Source organism: Aedes albopictus, chromosome 3, assembly GCF_035046485.1.
Source record: "Aedes albopictus strain Foshan chromosome 3, AalbF5, whole genome shotgun sequence".
In the NCBI taxonomy this organism is placed as follows: Eukaryota; Metazoa; Arthropoda; class Insecta; order Diptera; family Culicidae; genus Aedes; species Aedes albopictus.
In genome coordinates, this window is record NC_085138.1 from 425,821,566 (window position 1) to 425,836,509 (window position 14,944).

At 41.1% G+C, this 14,944-nt stretch overlaps 1 protein-coding gene across 3 annotated transcripts in view; it reads left to right on the plus strand.

The window, feature by feature from the left end:
• Positions 1–505: 505 nt before the first annotated feature.
• The window catches only part of LOC109433445 (uncharacterized), a 314,324-nt gene continuing 299,885 nt past the window's right edge, over positions 506–14,944 (plus strand). For 2 of the 3 annotated variants that reach the window (XM_029875817.2, XM_029875819.2), the window contains exons 1-2: positions 506–1,861; positions 10,165–10,716. The gene's annotated coding sequence lies outside the window, so the exon portion shown is untranslated. The remainder of the gene's footprint in view (positions 1,862–10,164; positions 10,717–14,944) is intronic. The other variant, XM_062856424.1, reaches the window with a different exon arrangement.

Here is a 14,944-nt window from a genome sequence, read left to right on the forward strand (position 1 = left end):
AGAAACACAAGGTCCACTGCACCATTGCTCCGGTTAGCGCAGTAAGGGCTACATACTGTGGAGGGCGCCCTGGTACTCCACAGGCTCCGTTAGCGGTTAGGTTTTTATTAGACCCCCCTAGCCATTCATTCCTAGGCACGGTAAGCATAAAGCCGCATCACACCATGAATTAGGGGCAACCGTTTTGTTGGATTCTTACCACCGGAACAGGCGGTCCGTAGTGTTATTCTTAGCCAATTGAGACAATCGCTACCGACACTACACAGCTATCTTGGCTGATCGAGAAAAGAAGTTAATATTGATGATCAACTTCATATGGACTCGACCAGCCGTTAGAGACCAATATTTTCGTTTTCTGAAAATAATCAAAATAAGGTTACAATGTCCACGAAATCTTCTTCTGTAATTCTCTATATGGAAAAACTTAAAAGATGTTATTGTCTTGAAAACTATTATGTCAACCTTGAAAAATAAGTTCAAAAATATGAAAAACTTCCCTGTCGACACCATTTTGCTAAAACTAATTGTTTTGGGTAAAACTCTTTTGCAGATCAATACGTCCTTCGGACCACCGTGCAATGTATACTATAATAATTTTTGTTCAAAAGTCTTTAGACTGTTCCTCAAACACCCTAATGAAGCGATGGGAATCATCTGCTTCCTCATAGCAAAATCAAACGTAACTGCTACTGTCTACCGAACAAGTGTTACGGCATGCTTCCACCGCTCTGCTGCGCTTTCCTCCTTTGACCGACATTTTCCTCCCATGCTTCGGACGACCCGTTTCCGCCCAACAATAGACGTTACCAAACCTCGGGCGGCACTCAGCCGGGGTTAGAGAAACATTCCCATTCTCTGCCCAGCTTTTCCCACCCCACATGCCCTTTGTTTACACACAGTCAGTCAGTGCCATCACGCACAACGATTCCAAGGTTTTCCAGCTCGTCCTCTCATTCGACGACTCTCACCAGCTGATTCCGTGTGGCACTCACTCTCGCCTCTCAGGTTTGGATAAACCCATGCAGGCTCGCAAGGATTTTCCCTTATGTCGACTTTTCGGTCCGTCGTCGTCGTCCTCATCGTCGTCGTTTGCCGTGTGGTACGGTGTGATGTTTCTATCCTGCCGCAGGACTTCAGTTTGCCACCGTTCGCGTTCGGTTCCGGTTCGGGTTTGCCTCGAATGTGTTTCCGCGAGGAAGTTGTTCTTTTTTTGTTGTGCGGAATTGTGCCATACCTCTCAGTTTTTGAGAAGGGATTTGGGCAAATTGCGACCTGAAGGAAGTGCTGGTACGGATTTATTGAACGGTTCTGGAGCGAAAATCCGCGACTCGTGTGGGTGGGAGCAAGTGTTCGGCGTGAGGTTTTTCCGCAAGGAAAACAAATGTGAAAATTTTCCACCCGGAGGCTGCCAGCCTGGGGGTGATGACGAAGACCCACCACCAGCAGTGACGGAGTGTTGATGTGGGATTTGGTGGATCCGGTCGATGCGGAGACGTCGACGACGTCGGGAAGGCTTTCAAGGACCTTGAATTTCGTGTGAGTGTGTTTTTGCTTGGCGAGTGCCCCCGTTTGATGAAATTTTGCGGATATTTTCCACGGGATCGAAGGCCGGAGGCTGGCAGTGGTGGTGGCATCGTCAGCAGGATGTGCTAGGATCTTATATGAGTGATTGGCGCGATGGGGTGTTTGTAGTGAGAGAGGAAAATTGCTGCAGCGGAATGACGTCTATGAGTCGCGGTGCCAAGAAGAACAACAGCCAACAACAATAATAATAATAACACGGTGTTACATAGTGGAAAAATAACATGTGGCTTACGGCAAACTGTTCAACCCGTTAGAAGTTTAGAGAAAATAATTAAAGGTATACTAGTGGCTACTTTTGTGTATGACTCAAGCATTTTAAAACAATTTGTAGCTCGCTCTTGATACGCAAACTTACGTTATGATTTCTTAGGGTTCATCTTGTCCAAACCGTGTTCAGGGTGTCTGGGTTCGATTTGTGGTCTGTCTTGATTTCCTTGAACCTATTGTATCTTTGTGCCTACCACAAATACAAAATTTGCTAATTGACAAAGCAAGCCCTCAGTATGTGACTGTGGAAATGCTGATCGAACTCTAAACTGAGAAGCTGGCTTTGTCTTAGTTGGGATCGTTTTGGCAAGAACTAAAGAAAATCAATTTTTTTTTACCTTTCTCGTACACTAGGTGTTATATATGTTCACTCCAAAAATGGCTTTTTGATAGAAGGCCCGGAGGGTCGACTCACATATACCAATCAACTCAGCTCGTCGAATTGAGGTGATGTCTGTGTGTGTGTGTATGTGTGTGTGTATGTGCGTATGTGTACAAAAAAACTCACATTACTTTTTGGCAGTAAACTTCAACCGACTTTAATGACCGACAGGTCATTCGACGCGAAATCTTGTCCCATTGTTTCCTATTTAAAATGGTTCGGTCCAGTCGTTCCGGAGTTATGGCCATTTCGGTGTTCCGGACCAGTACCCTTGGAAGGGGCCATGCATAAAAATGTAACAAACACATACATGCGACACATCAAACTGTGGCATTTTGGATAACCTGATGAACAATTAGCAGGAAAACAGTCTCAGACCATATTTGAACCAGTAGTGTTGCGGAACCGGTTCCGGGAGCTCCGCTTGAAGATGCCGTGTATAAAATTTGACATAACTTTTGCATGCGGCACATCAAATCACGGCTTTTCCGACAACTTGATGATCGGTTATCAAGGAAGTATGCTAAGACCACATTATGGACTGCCAGTAGTTCCGATACTAGTTCCGGGTTTCCCTCCGAAAGTGGCTAAATATAAAATTGTACCAAACCCATGCATGCGACACAGCAAAGCGCGGCTTTTTTGATAACCTAATAAACGTCCGCAAGCAAATAGGCTCAAACGATTTAAGAGACTCTCGGTAGTGTTCCGCAATTGGTTCCGAGCCGAAAGTGAAAGCAAACCCATTCATACGATACCTCAAATCACGGCTATTTAGGTGACATGATGAACAGTTGCAAGAAAATAGACGCAAGCCATATCAGTGTGTTACGGAACCGATTCCGGTTGTCCCGCCAGAAATGGTCAAATGTAAAAGAGAACCAATACAAACATAAATTGTGGAGCTGACCTGGTGTGGTGGTTAGAACACTTGACTATCACGCCGAGGACCTGGGATCGAATCCCACTCCCGACATACTCACAAAATGTGGGTTCTTCCTTCGGAAGGGAAGTAAAACGTGGGTCCCGAGATGAACTAGCCTAGGGTTAAACATCTCGTTAATACAGACAAAAAAAATACATACATATGACATATCAATGACTCATGCAGTAACATGATAAACGGGTAGCCAACTAATAATCTCAGACCATATTTGAGAGAACCGGTTGTGTTCTATAACTGGTGACGAGACGAGTAACCCACCGGAAATGGTAAAATATAGAAGGGAACTAAACCATAGCGGCGTTTTTGATAATCTGATGTACGGTCAACAAGAAAATAAGCTCAGGCCACATCTAGAACTTGTAATAATATTTCGGAATTGGTTCCAGGTGTCCCACCGGAAGTGGTCAAACGTTAAATTTAATAAAACCCATGCAAGCTACACATCGAATTGCGGAATTATAAAAGTGAACAAAATAAAAGTCAAAGCGATAAATCAAATCGTGGCTTTTTTGATAGCCTGTAAACGTTGGGTAAGATTATAAGTGAAGAAATGGTCAAAGTCTTCATACATGCAAGAGAACAAAATCGTGACCAAAGCGATCTCTTCAAATCACATTATTTCAGATTCCAGCGGTGTAAATGCCTAGTAGGATGGATCAACGTTTTATAGAAAAATTATAATTTAATCGCATTAACACCTTATACAGTTTTTTCAATCTTCAATCTCATTTTACATGAATCATGTTACCAATGGTAATAAAATATAGGCCAAAGTGATCTGCGATTGTGAATAAATTTAACCTTCTTCATGTATTAGCTGACGCTCACCCCGCTGCCGTAGTGCATGGAATGGAGTAATAATGACCCCAAAACACGACTTGGGTTAAGGTGGTCAAGCAGTCAACTGAGAGGTCTGATATTTTTCAGCTCTGTTTTGCTGTTGAACATTACATTGGAATATGTACCATCAATAAGTTTCCAAAATCGATCATGGCTTTGTTAAAATTGTTGCTTTTCTATATAAAGTGTTTTCAATATTCAGGAACGTTTGGGCTAACGCCGACGGAAAGTTCATGAGTACATACTCGACGAGAAAGGCACTATCACGACTAGGTGGAGTTCTAGGCCTGCTGGCGACGGAGATAGTCGAGTGACTCCGTAGCTTGAAGGAATAGAAGCGCCCGTCTAGCGAATTGGGAGTCGTGAGTTCGAGTCTCACCGGAGTACGTGGATTTCTTTTCATAATTTCAAATCTCAATTTGTTCATCGAGCACATGTTCTGTTGTGCACATGGATGTCAAAGGATTTTCAACAGTGTAATTTCCCACATGGCTTGGTCAGCCAAAGCAAAATCAAGAAATTGACATCTACTCTTGTTGTTCTTCGCTCTATTGGCATAATTCTTTCACAATTCTGTGTGTTGTACCTCATTACATTACGGGTATCTCTATTTGTTGCTATCTGAGTGTCCATTGGCATACGAATGGAACTAATGTATTTTGAAGTATGGGTCGCAATACCTGTAAATCTTAGGATATTTTTATTGTGTCGAATGCTCGCGGAATATAATCTATGCTACTCTTAGAGCCTCAGAGTGCTGATAACTTAACCACATTCACTTGGTGATCCAAACTATTCTGGAATTAAAACCTTCAAGCTCTACTCTCATATCTCTTTACTTTATCGGTGTTATTCTTTCACGATTACCTCTGTTGTATCATATAATATTATGAGTATTTCTTTGCGTTACTTGTGCATTCACCAACATACAAATGATCTTTATGGTATTTTTAAGTGTCGGAAATTACCTCAGAATTCCTCCAGGCGTTCCTCGGAAATTCCTCCAGGAGTCCCTCAGAAATTCATCGTGATGCTCTCCAAGAACATCTCTACGAATTCCTAGAGGCCGTTCATAAACCACGTAGACTTTTTGGGGGGAGGCGGGGGGGGGGGTCTAACCAAAGTCTACGCTCCATACAAATTTCAAAATTTTTGTATGGACAAAAGTCTAGGGGGAGGGGGGGTCTGAGATGGCCAAATTTTGGTCTACGTGGTTTATGAACAGCCCCCTAGGGGCTGTCCATAAACCACGTGGTCATGAGGGGGGGGGGGGGGTTCGGCCAATGACCGTTTTGTATGGACGAATAAAAAAATTTGTATGGACTAATGACCACGGGGGGGGGGGGGGTTGAGAACTCCCAAAAAAATGTCCACGTGGTTTATGGACAGCCCCCTAGGGAATGCCTCAGGACTTCCCGTGAAATTCTTCAGGAGTTTCCCAGCAGTTTCTCGGAAATTTCTTAAGGTGCTATGCTGGAATTCCTTCAGGAGATCCTCAGGAATTACTTTAAGAACCTTTCTAAAAATCCAGCAGGAGCACCTTGGAAATTCTTGTGGAAATTCCTGCGGAAGTTCCTCAGGAACTTCTCCAGAAATTCCACGAGGATTCCACGGGAGACCTCCAAGGATTTTCCTGGCATTCCCTTAAAACTCCTCATGGAAATTTTCCCAAGATTTCTCCAGAAATTTCTCCTGGGGTTCCTCCTGAAAGTTTTCCAGGGATTCGTCCAGGAATTTCTCCTGGAATTCCTCCAGCAATTTCTCTAGGAATTCTTCCTGGCATACCTTGAGGGATTTTCTCAGGGATTCCTTCAGAAATACCCCCAGGGATTTCTCATGAATTCCTTAATGGATTCCTCCATGGACTCATTTAGGGATTCATTCAGGTATTCCTCAATGGATTATTTGAGAACTTTCTCCTAAGATTCCTCCAGAGTTTTCTCCTGAAATTCCTTCAGAAATTTATCCAGAAATTCTATTAGGAAGTCCTCCAGGAATTCTTCTTATAAAATCTCCAGGAACTCCCCCAAGAAATCCTCATGGAATTTCTCCAAGAATTCCTCCAAGTCGTTTGCTTAGAATTCTTCCAAGAATCCCTCCAGGAATTCCTAAAATTCCTACAGGGGGAATTTTCCAAGAATTTCACCAGAGAACCCTCTAAGAATTTTGCCCAGAATCCCTTCAGGAATTTCACCAGAAATACCTCCAGGGATTTTTTTCAAGAAATTCCTTCAAGAATTCATTCAAAAAATCCTTAAGAAATTCCTTTATAAATACCTCCTAGATTCTTCCGGAAACCTTCAGAAATTCCTCAAGAAAATACTCCTGGGGCAACTCCAGGGATTCCTCCGAGAATTCCTTCAAGGATTTCTCCAGGAACTGCTCCGGGACTTCTTTCAAGAACTTCGCCAAGAATTTCTCAAGGAAATACATACGCCAAGAATTCCTCCAAATTTCCACAATTCCTGAATGGATTTTTTTTGAAGAATTTCTCCAGATATTCTTCCAAGAATACGTTCAGGAATTTCTCCAGAAATTCTTTCAAGAATTCCGACAGGAATTCTAATTAGAATTTCTCCAAGACCTGCTTCAGTACTTCTGTCACAAATTCCTCCAAGAATACCTTCAGGAATTTGGCCAGGAATCCCTTTATAAATTTCTCCAGGAATACCTTCAGGGATTTTCAATAAATACCTTCAGAAATTCTTCCAGAAATGTCTACAGGAATACCCCCAGGTATTCCTCCAAGGATTCCTTCAGGAAATCCTCCAAGAATTCGTCCAGGAATTTCTCCAAGACATCCGCCAAGAACTCCTCCAGCAATCACTTTTAAAGAATTTCCAAGGGAAATTCTTAGGGTAATTCCTGAAGGATTTCCTTGAACTGCTGGAGGAATTTTTGAAGCTTTTTTTCAATTTTTATTTTCTGGAGGGATTCCTGGAGTATTTCCTGTGAGAATTCATGGAGTAATTCATGCGAGTAATTCCAGATTCACGCGAGGAATCCCAAAAGTATTTCCTGCATTAACTGGAATTGAAGGAATTTCTGGAGAAATTTCTGTAGTAATTCCTACAGCAATTCTTGTAGGAATTTCTGCAAATATTCCTGGAGGAATTCCAAGAGTATTTCTTGTAGCAGTTCCTGACGTATTTCCTGGAACAATTCCTAGACGATTTTCTGCAGTAATTCCAGGAGGAATTCGTAGAGTAATTTATGGAGAAATTCCTGAAGTGATTCCTGAAGGAACTCCAGGAAGAATTCCTGGAGGAACCCCTGGAGGAATGACTGATGGAATTCCTGGAAGAATTTCAGGAGGAATCTCTGTGAGGAATTCCGGGAACAACCCCTGTTGTAATTGCTGGAGGTATTCTGTGACAAATTTGTGGAGGAATTCCTGGAGTTATTCCTGGAGGAACCCCTGGAAAAATTTCTGGAGGACACCATGGAACAATTTCTGATGGAATCCTTTGATGAATTCATAGATAAATAAGCAGTTATTCATGGAGAAATTTCTTTAGGTATTTCTGGTGAAATTTCTGGAGAAATTACCCGGGAAAATTATCCGTAGAAATTCCCTGGAGGAATTCCTGGAGTAATCCCTGGATAAAATCCTGGAGGAAATCATGGATGAATTCCTGAAGGAGCTCTGGAGGAATTCCTGGAGGAATACCTGAATGAATTCCTGGGTGAGTCCGTGGAATCCCTGGGGCATTACAAAATTTCACCAAGTTCTTCGTCAGTACGGTCCTTTCCTACTTCTTCAGAGCTATAACCCTCACATAATAAATAATTTTAATATCATATCTGAACCAAGGGCATCCATCTTTTTTGAGTAACACATACATATATTTTGCAGCCGTATTGATGCAACTAAATCAAGTCGCTGAATAGGGTTCACATTGCCCCAGTCGTACGTTGTAGAATTCATACGCTTATGGTTAATGCCAACAAGAGGCTTTTCATTAACGTTCGTCATTCCATTAATGTCTCCAGCATGCGCCACAGCATGATCAAGGATACTTTGAGGCCTTCATCCATCATCTGAGTAAATATTGGATGATCTGTTCAACTTGTAGAACCTTGAGCTTTCTTGTTGGTCGCACCCACATTATCAATGAAGATGACCAGTAAACCAATTCATGCCTGGAATGCTGCATTATGTTAAAGCAGGAGCCCTCTAGCGCAATAATTGATTGTTTTATTGATGACTACAGTCTACACATAAACAGCCATTCATGAAAAGAATCCCGGAAAATGATAGATTCGACTACTTTTATAATTTTTCTTGTCATTTTCAATGCTTGCAGCACATCGGAGAATTGAAGCGACCAGACCTACTGTTCAGCGTCTTGTTGTGGATATTGTTGCCACATTAAAGCCATAGAAGGGGACAACTCGTACTAACTGCTCGGCATAGTACGTATTATGAATGTGAAGAAAATACGTTGGGAGTGACTTAGCTAAGAAGCTAATGTCCCTCCGTCGAAGCTCTCCCTCCTGGGATGGGATATAGGAATTTCATCCTTATATGCAGGCTCAGAAGCCTAAGCTTAAGCTCTTTGGAACCTGAAAAATAGGAAGGTAATCCCTTTCTCAAGTATGTATAATCTAATATGTTCATTATAAAGTAAAAATCCCTGAAGGAATGCACATTATAATCAAGATTGTGATTTGATAAACTATACAGTTCAAATCAGAACGAGCTCACCAAATTCATCAATTCCAGTGCACCATTTGCCAACTAAAGAAACGGATTCTATTTCCTTATGATCAGCCAAAATGATTTCATTCATATGAAATTACGATACTGTTGCAATAGCCATTATGACTGTTTTATTGAAGATTCTATGGAGAAACTGTTTTTTTTTTCGTTAATTGCACAAAGACGTTCAAATGAGCATTTAATGTACTCGATATATGAATATGATAAAACATTTTTTTCTTCAGGTCACTGTAGTTATAACAGAGTAAGGTTCATATTCACCACACATGTTCAAGCAGCTAGGTTCTTTCAATAATGGTATTCAGTCACAGACCTACCTATTGATTCGAGTTCGGCCCTGTGTTGAGTTTATTTACCTGTTAAAAGTTACCTTAGAACTGCTTCGGCTACGTCTACACTTCTTAAGTCATAAGCAGTATTGTGCACCATCATCGTCTTATCACAAAAAGAACCCTCGACATCTACATTTGTCTTCTTCTTTCATCCTATAAGCCGACCCTATCTATGTCGCTAACAAATATATTCGCAAAAAACGCATTGATACGATGGGAACTTCCTTCACGTTCATATTTGGCTTATTTCAATAGTAGCACAATGCATGGAATCGTCGGTCGGACGTAGAAATTTGGTACTCTCACTGCTAAATGACGCGTTATCAAGTTTGGCTCGAATGACGGTCAACTAGTGTTAGTACATGGTCAACAGACACAAAAATAGCACGCCACAAGAATATCAATGTTGAATGTAAGGCGTTGAACAAAAATTCATGCAGTCAGAGCTTCGAGTTTCAACGTGTGTTTCATAAAGAAGAGACGATCGCTGCGCTGCTGTTGAATATTTATGATCATGCCTGGAGCAAGCAAGAGTTTGTTTGAGTTGCTTTGGCATGATTCGGCTTTGTTTTGATGGTTACCGTTTGCAGTTTCAAATGAGGGTCATCATTAAATTGCACAACACTGGCCATAAGCTCAAGTAAATTCTAGGATGAATCAATGCTTGAAGGAACATATGCCTCAGACTACGTGAGTATGTGCCTTGTTCATGATGCTCTTCATGATTCTTCGTTAGCGTAGATTGAATATGGATATCGTACGGCAGGTATGAAGATGCTCTGAGCACAAGGAAGTTAGGGATACATATATCGATTCCGGAAAGTATCTGGGTTCACTGGAAATCGAGTCCGTCCCTAATCTCACAATGATCTTTTTGAATACTCGCGAGTATACCTTTTCGGCTGTCAGGCTGTAACACAAGCAAGCATTGATGAAAATGGTTGAGTTTTACATTTAGTTCTGGAACTTGTATACCAGAAAGTAATTTCCTATAATCAACTTGTAATACTTTAATACTTTAAAAACTTTGAAATATTTGCTGGTTTTACCCAAACCTGAAATCTGCAAAAAAAACTCTTTTTTTCCCTAGTTGTATCAGAAGGCAATAGTTCCCGAAAGCATATAAAAACTCTGTACGGATGAAGCTGCATCAGCATCAACAGTAGTGCAGGAAGTGTAGGTACAAGTGTGTCACAAGAACAAAAACAAGAAGAAAAAGAAGAACCAAAACATACGACAAAGGACGACGCCGCACAAGACGAAGACGAAAGACGTCACTCATGTCCTGATTCTCCGGTGATGGTGCTACCCGGTTTCTTGATGCGGATTATGCTGCAATAAAAAGAAGAAAAAAAACGAAACGAAGCAAAATATATAGTGTGCTCCTGATCCAGCGTGCGTGTGTGTATTTTGAAGCTCTTTGAAACCGAGAAAGTGTGTACAAACGGTACGTTTGGCGTAAAAAAGAGGTGTGGAAGCGTGGCGGCGTGCAGGCGCCGGAAGTGAGTTTTTTTCTGGAGGAAGTGGGGGGAAGGGGTTAGAAGGTGAAAACGAAGCGGAGAAGGAGCGGCACAATCAACCGGCGCTGTGTGCTATGCTGGGAGCTGGTGTTTCCGGATGTCCTGAAGAAGCATAAAGGCTGGTAGGTTTTATGATGTTGTTTTGGTCGTTGCTGGCGATGAGTGTTTTGATTTGTTTTTCATTCTGTGTGTTGAAAATTGGGAAAAGGGAAGAGCCATTATTTGGGATTGACGTTCCTGACGAGCATAATTCGAGGTGGTTTTTCATGCATTGTTTGGAAGTGGAATGTGTACAAATTTGGCAGTTTTGGTGCCAGGAAAAATTATGCTACAATGTCGTCACTATTTCCTGGAGCGTTCGGCACAACTACTGCAAAATTCTGCTGCCGTGACATTGCCGTGTTTTGGAAGAAATGGTAGATGACGTGCACTTTTGACAAAATGTACTGTTTAACAGTCCAGAACGACAATTTGCAGGAATTCCAGGAAGAATCTCTGAAGGAATTCCGGGAGGAATCCCTGGAAGAATTTCAGGAGGAATTTCTGGAGGATTTTCAGGATAGTTCTCTAGTAGAATTCCAGAAGGAATCTCTGGAAGAATGGCAGAAGGAATTCCTGGAGGAATTCTAGTAGTAATCTCTGGAGGAATTCCAGGAAAAATCCCTGCAGGAACTCCAGGAGGATTTCTTGCAGAAATTTCAAGAGGAATTCCTGCAGGAATTCCAGGAGGAATCCCTGGAGAAATTCCAGGAGGAATCCCTGGAGGAATGTCAGGAGTAATCCCTGGAGGAGTTCCAGGAGGAATCCCTGAAGGAGTTCCAGGATTAATCCACGGAGGTTTCCAGGAGGAAATCCAGGAGGAATTCCAGGAAAAAATCTCTGTAGGAATCCCAATTCCATGAGGAATCTCTGCAGGAATTCCATGAGAAATCCCTGTAGGAATTCCTCGAGAAATCCCTGGAGGAATTCCAAGAGGAATCCCTGGTGGAATTCCAGAAGGAATCCCAGGAGGAATTCCAGAAGGAAAACCTGGAAGAATTCCAGGAGGAATTCCAGGAAAAAATCTCTGTAGGAATCCCAATTCCATGAGGAATCTCTGCAGGAATTCCATGAGAAATCCCTGTAGGAATTCCTCGAGAAATCTCTGGAGGAATTCCAAGAGGAATCCCTGGTGGAATTCCAGAAGGAATCCCTGAAGGAATTCCAGGAGGAATCCTTGGTGAAATTCCAGAATAAATTCCTGAAAGAATTCCAGGAGGAATCCCTGGAGGAATTCCAGGAGTAATCCCTGGAGGAATTCCAGAAGTAATCCCTGGAGGAATGCCAGGAGGAATCTCTGCAGGAGTTCCAGAAGGAATCACTGACGGAATGCTAGACGAAGCCCCTGATGAGAAAACCCTTGAAATATTCCAAAAGATAATCCACAATTAATCCTTGTAGAAATTCCAGGAGGAATCCCTCTAGGAATTCCAAGAGAAGTCTCTACATGAACTCCAAAAGAAATCCTTGCAGGTATTCCAAAAGGAATCCGCAAAGGAATTCAGGAGGAATCCCTGGAGGAATTCCAGGAGGAATCCCTGAATAAATTCAAGAAGGAAATCCAGGAAAAATTCTGGGTGGAACTCCTGGTGTAAATCCAGGGGGAATTCCTGGAAAAATTCTAGGAGGGATCCGTGTAAGCATCTTTGGAGGAAATCGACGAGAAATCACTGGACAAATTCCAGAAGGAATGCTTGGTGAAATTCTAGGAATAACGCCTGCAGGAATTTATCAAGGAATGCTTGCAGGAGGTCCAGAAGGAATCCCTGGAAGAATTCCAGGAGGAATTTATGGAGGAATTCAAGGAGAAATCCCTGAAGGAATTCCAGGAGGAATCCCTGGGGGAATTCTGGGGGAAATTCCTGGAGAAACTCCAGGAGAAATCCCTGGAATAATTCCAGGAGAAATCTCTGAAGGAATTCCCTAGAAGAATTCCAGAAAGAATTCCGGAATGTAGTTAAGGAAGAATCGCTGGAGGAATTTCAGGAGGAACCCCTGGAGGAATTCCAAGAGAAAACCCTGGGAGAATTCTAGGCAGAATCCTTGGAGGAATTCCAGGAGGACAATCCCTGAGAGAATTCTAGGATGAATCCCTGGAGGAATTCCAGGGAGGATTCCTGGAGAAATTTTAGGAGAAATTCCTGCAGAAGCTCCAGGAGGAATCTTTGCAGAAATTTGGGGAGAAATACCAGGGGGAATCTCTGGAGAAATTTCGACCAAAAAACAACTTCGTTGGTTTTATAACTTCCCGTGAGGTATGGCTTTCGGAAACAGTAAAGAACCTTTTAATCGACAAATACTCAATTTATTCAAATTTTGAATTATAAATATTTTGCTTAAGTATACTCAAACTGTGTTAGTGTAAAATTGGCTTAGGTTAAAATACCCAGAAATAAAAACTAAAAAAGAATACTAAAACTGTGCCAATTTTAAACATTTTTCCTGATGATTTTTTTTCTTTCCTCCATGTTTAAATTTTTTACAAAATTACGTAATGTGAGACACGTTCAATGATACCCAATGACCGGGATATACTAATTCAGACGTGTGTTTCTTTTTTTCGATTGTTGCGAACCAAACCGATGCGATGCCAAGAGGTTGGGCATCATAACTGCTATGATAGAATAAGAGGTTTCCTTCTGATATTTTGGATGGTCATTGGGGTACGAAAGCGGAAAATCAAGTGTGAGATCGGTAGAGTAGTGGTCAGTTCGAGTTCTCTTCGAGCTAAATGTGGGGTGTAAATATAGTAATTCCCCTTGTGTGTCCTTCCCCTAGCAAGCATCAGTGACAGTTATCACCAGGACGATGTGGTTAGTGTGAAGCTGCCTTATTGAGGAGAGGAGCTTTGGCGGAGCAAGTCGCCTTCATCGTGTGGTTCTGTCTAATGCCAAGAGATTCTACTGCAGTTTGCTTAGATGGCGGGGAACGGATTTACCCAATGAAATGCGCAATATTCACATTAACTGTGTTGTTTGATGGTAAAGCTAGTAAATCTTTAATCTGGGATTTCTTCTCAATTCTCTCAACAAAAACTGGTGACAAAACTGTCAACCAACCTATTTGAGATCTTTCCATTTCCATCCTAAAACACGAAAAAAAACGGCCATTTTTGGTTGGACATTTTTCAATTTGAATGAGATTTTGTTCATGCACTGGATTTTGTGAATCATTTACATTTGCATTAACACATAACCATTTTTCCTCACATAGCTTTTGAAAAGAGCTCATGAAAAATACCTAATTTTCTGCTTCTAAAACTTATAACTTTAAAACGGTTTGTTGGATTGAAATGATGTCTTCGAAGATGTTTGAGAATATTTCACGGACATTTTTGCCAAGTTGTTCAGGATTGTAAAATGCTTCATTTCTAAAAAATCATATCCCAAAAACTAAAAAAAATACAATGCTGATTCTGATTATTACGCCAAATATTCTGAATTTTCTGATCAAACATAACCTCCTTCGGTACCGAGATAATAAAAACAGAAAAATGTTATACAATTCTGCATTTGTTCACGATTTTCCTAAAACTTTTGTAAATTTAAATCAAATATTTGATTATCATTACACAGTACGCCCAAGTTCAATGGAATTTTAATTTCTCTAATAAAAAATGAAATTGATTGATAAAAACAATTATTTAATACAATTGTTCCAACTTCGCAATATAAAACATTTGAAAATATGAAATTTAATGATCGTCCAATTTGTTTATTGTCATTCACGATAAATCTTGCAAAAAAAAAATAAAATAAAAATTTGGTTCTTTGTGTAAGTACAGCAATTCTTGCGATGATGGAGAGGCACCAGCATGCGGTCAATCATGCAAATACTATTGAATACCGAACCGAAGTTCAAAAAGTTATGAAAAATTGGATGAAAAACTATCACAGTCATTCCGTGCTACGGTGCGTAAACTAAATACATATTGAAATACTGATGGGGATGGAGTGTTAATTGTTGTTCAGTACTCTTACTGAATGTTGTTGCCAATAAGATGCGAATGGGAACTTTTAGCTTAATATAATACGTAGTAGTTTGGCCAACTGTCTTGATCTAGAATATCTTTCCCCCGGTTGCTCGAGACGAATCACGGAATCAAGTTTCTATGTTTTCATTGGGTATCATTGCACTCGCCAGTTTGCTTAAAAGTGGTTTGTTCAACTCTTGTATAGCACAAATGTTTTAAGGAAAGTGTCGTTTATAAATACTTTTTTTTGTCTGTATTAACGAGATTTTTAGCCCTAGGCCAGTCCATCTCGGGACCCACGCTTTACTTCCCTTCCAAAGGAAGAACTCACATTTTGA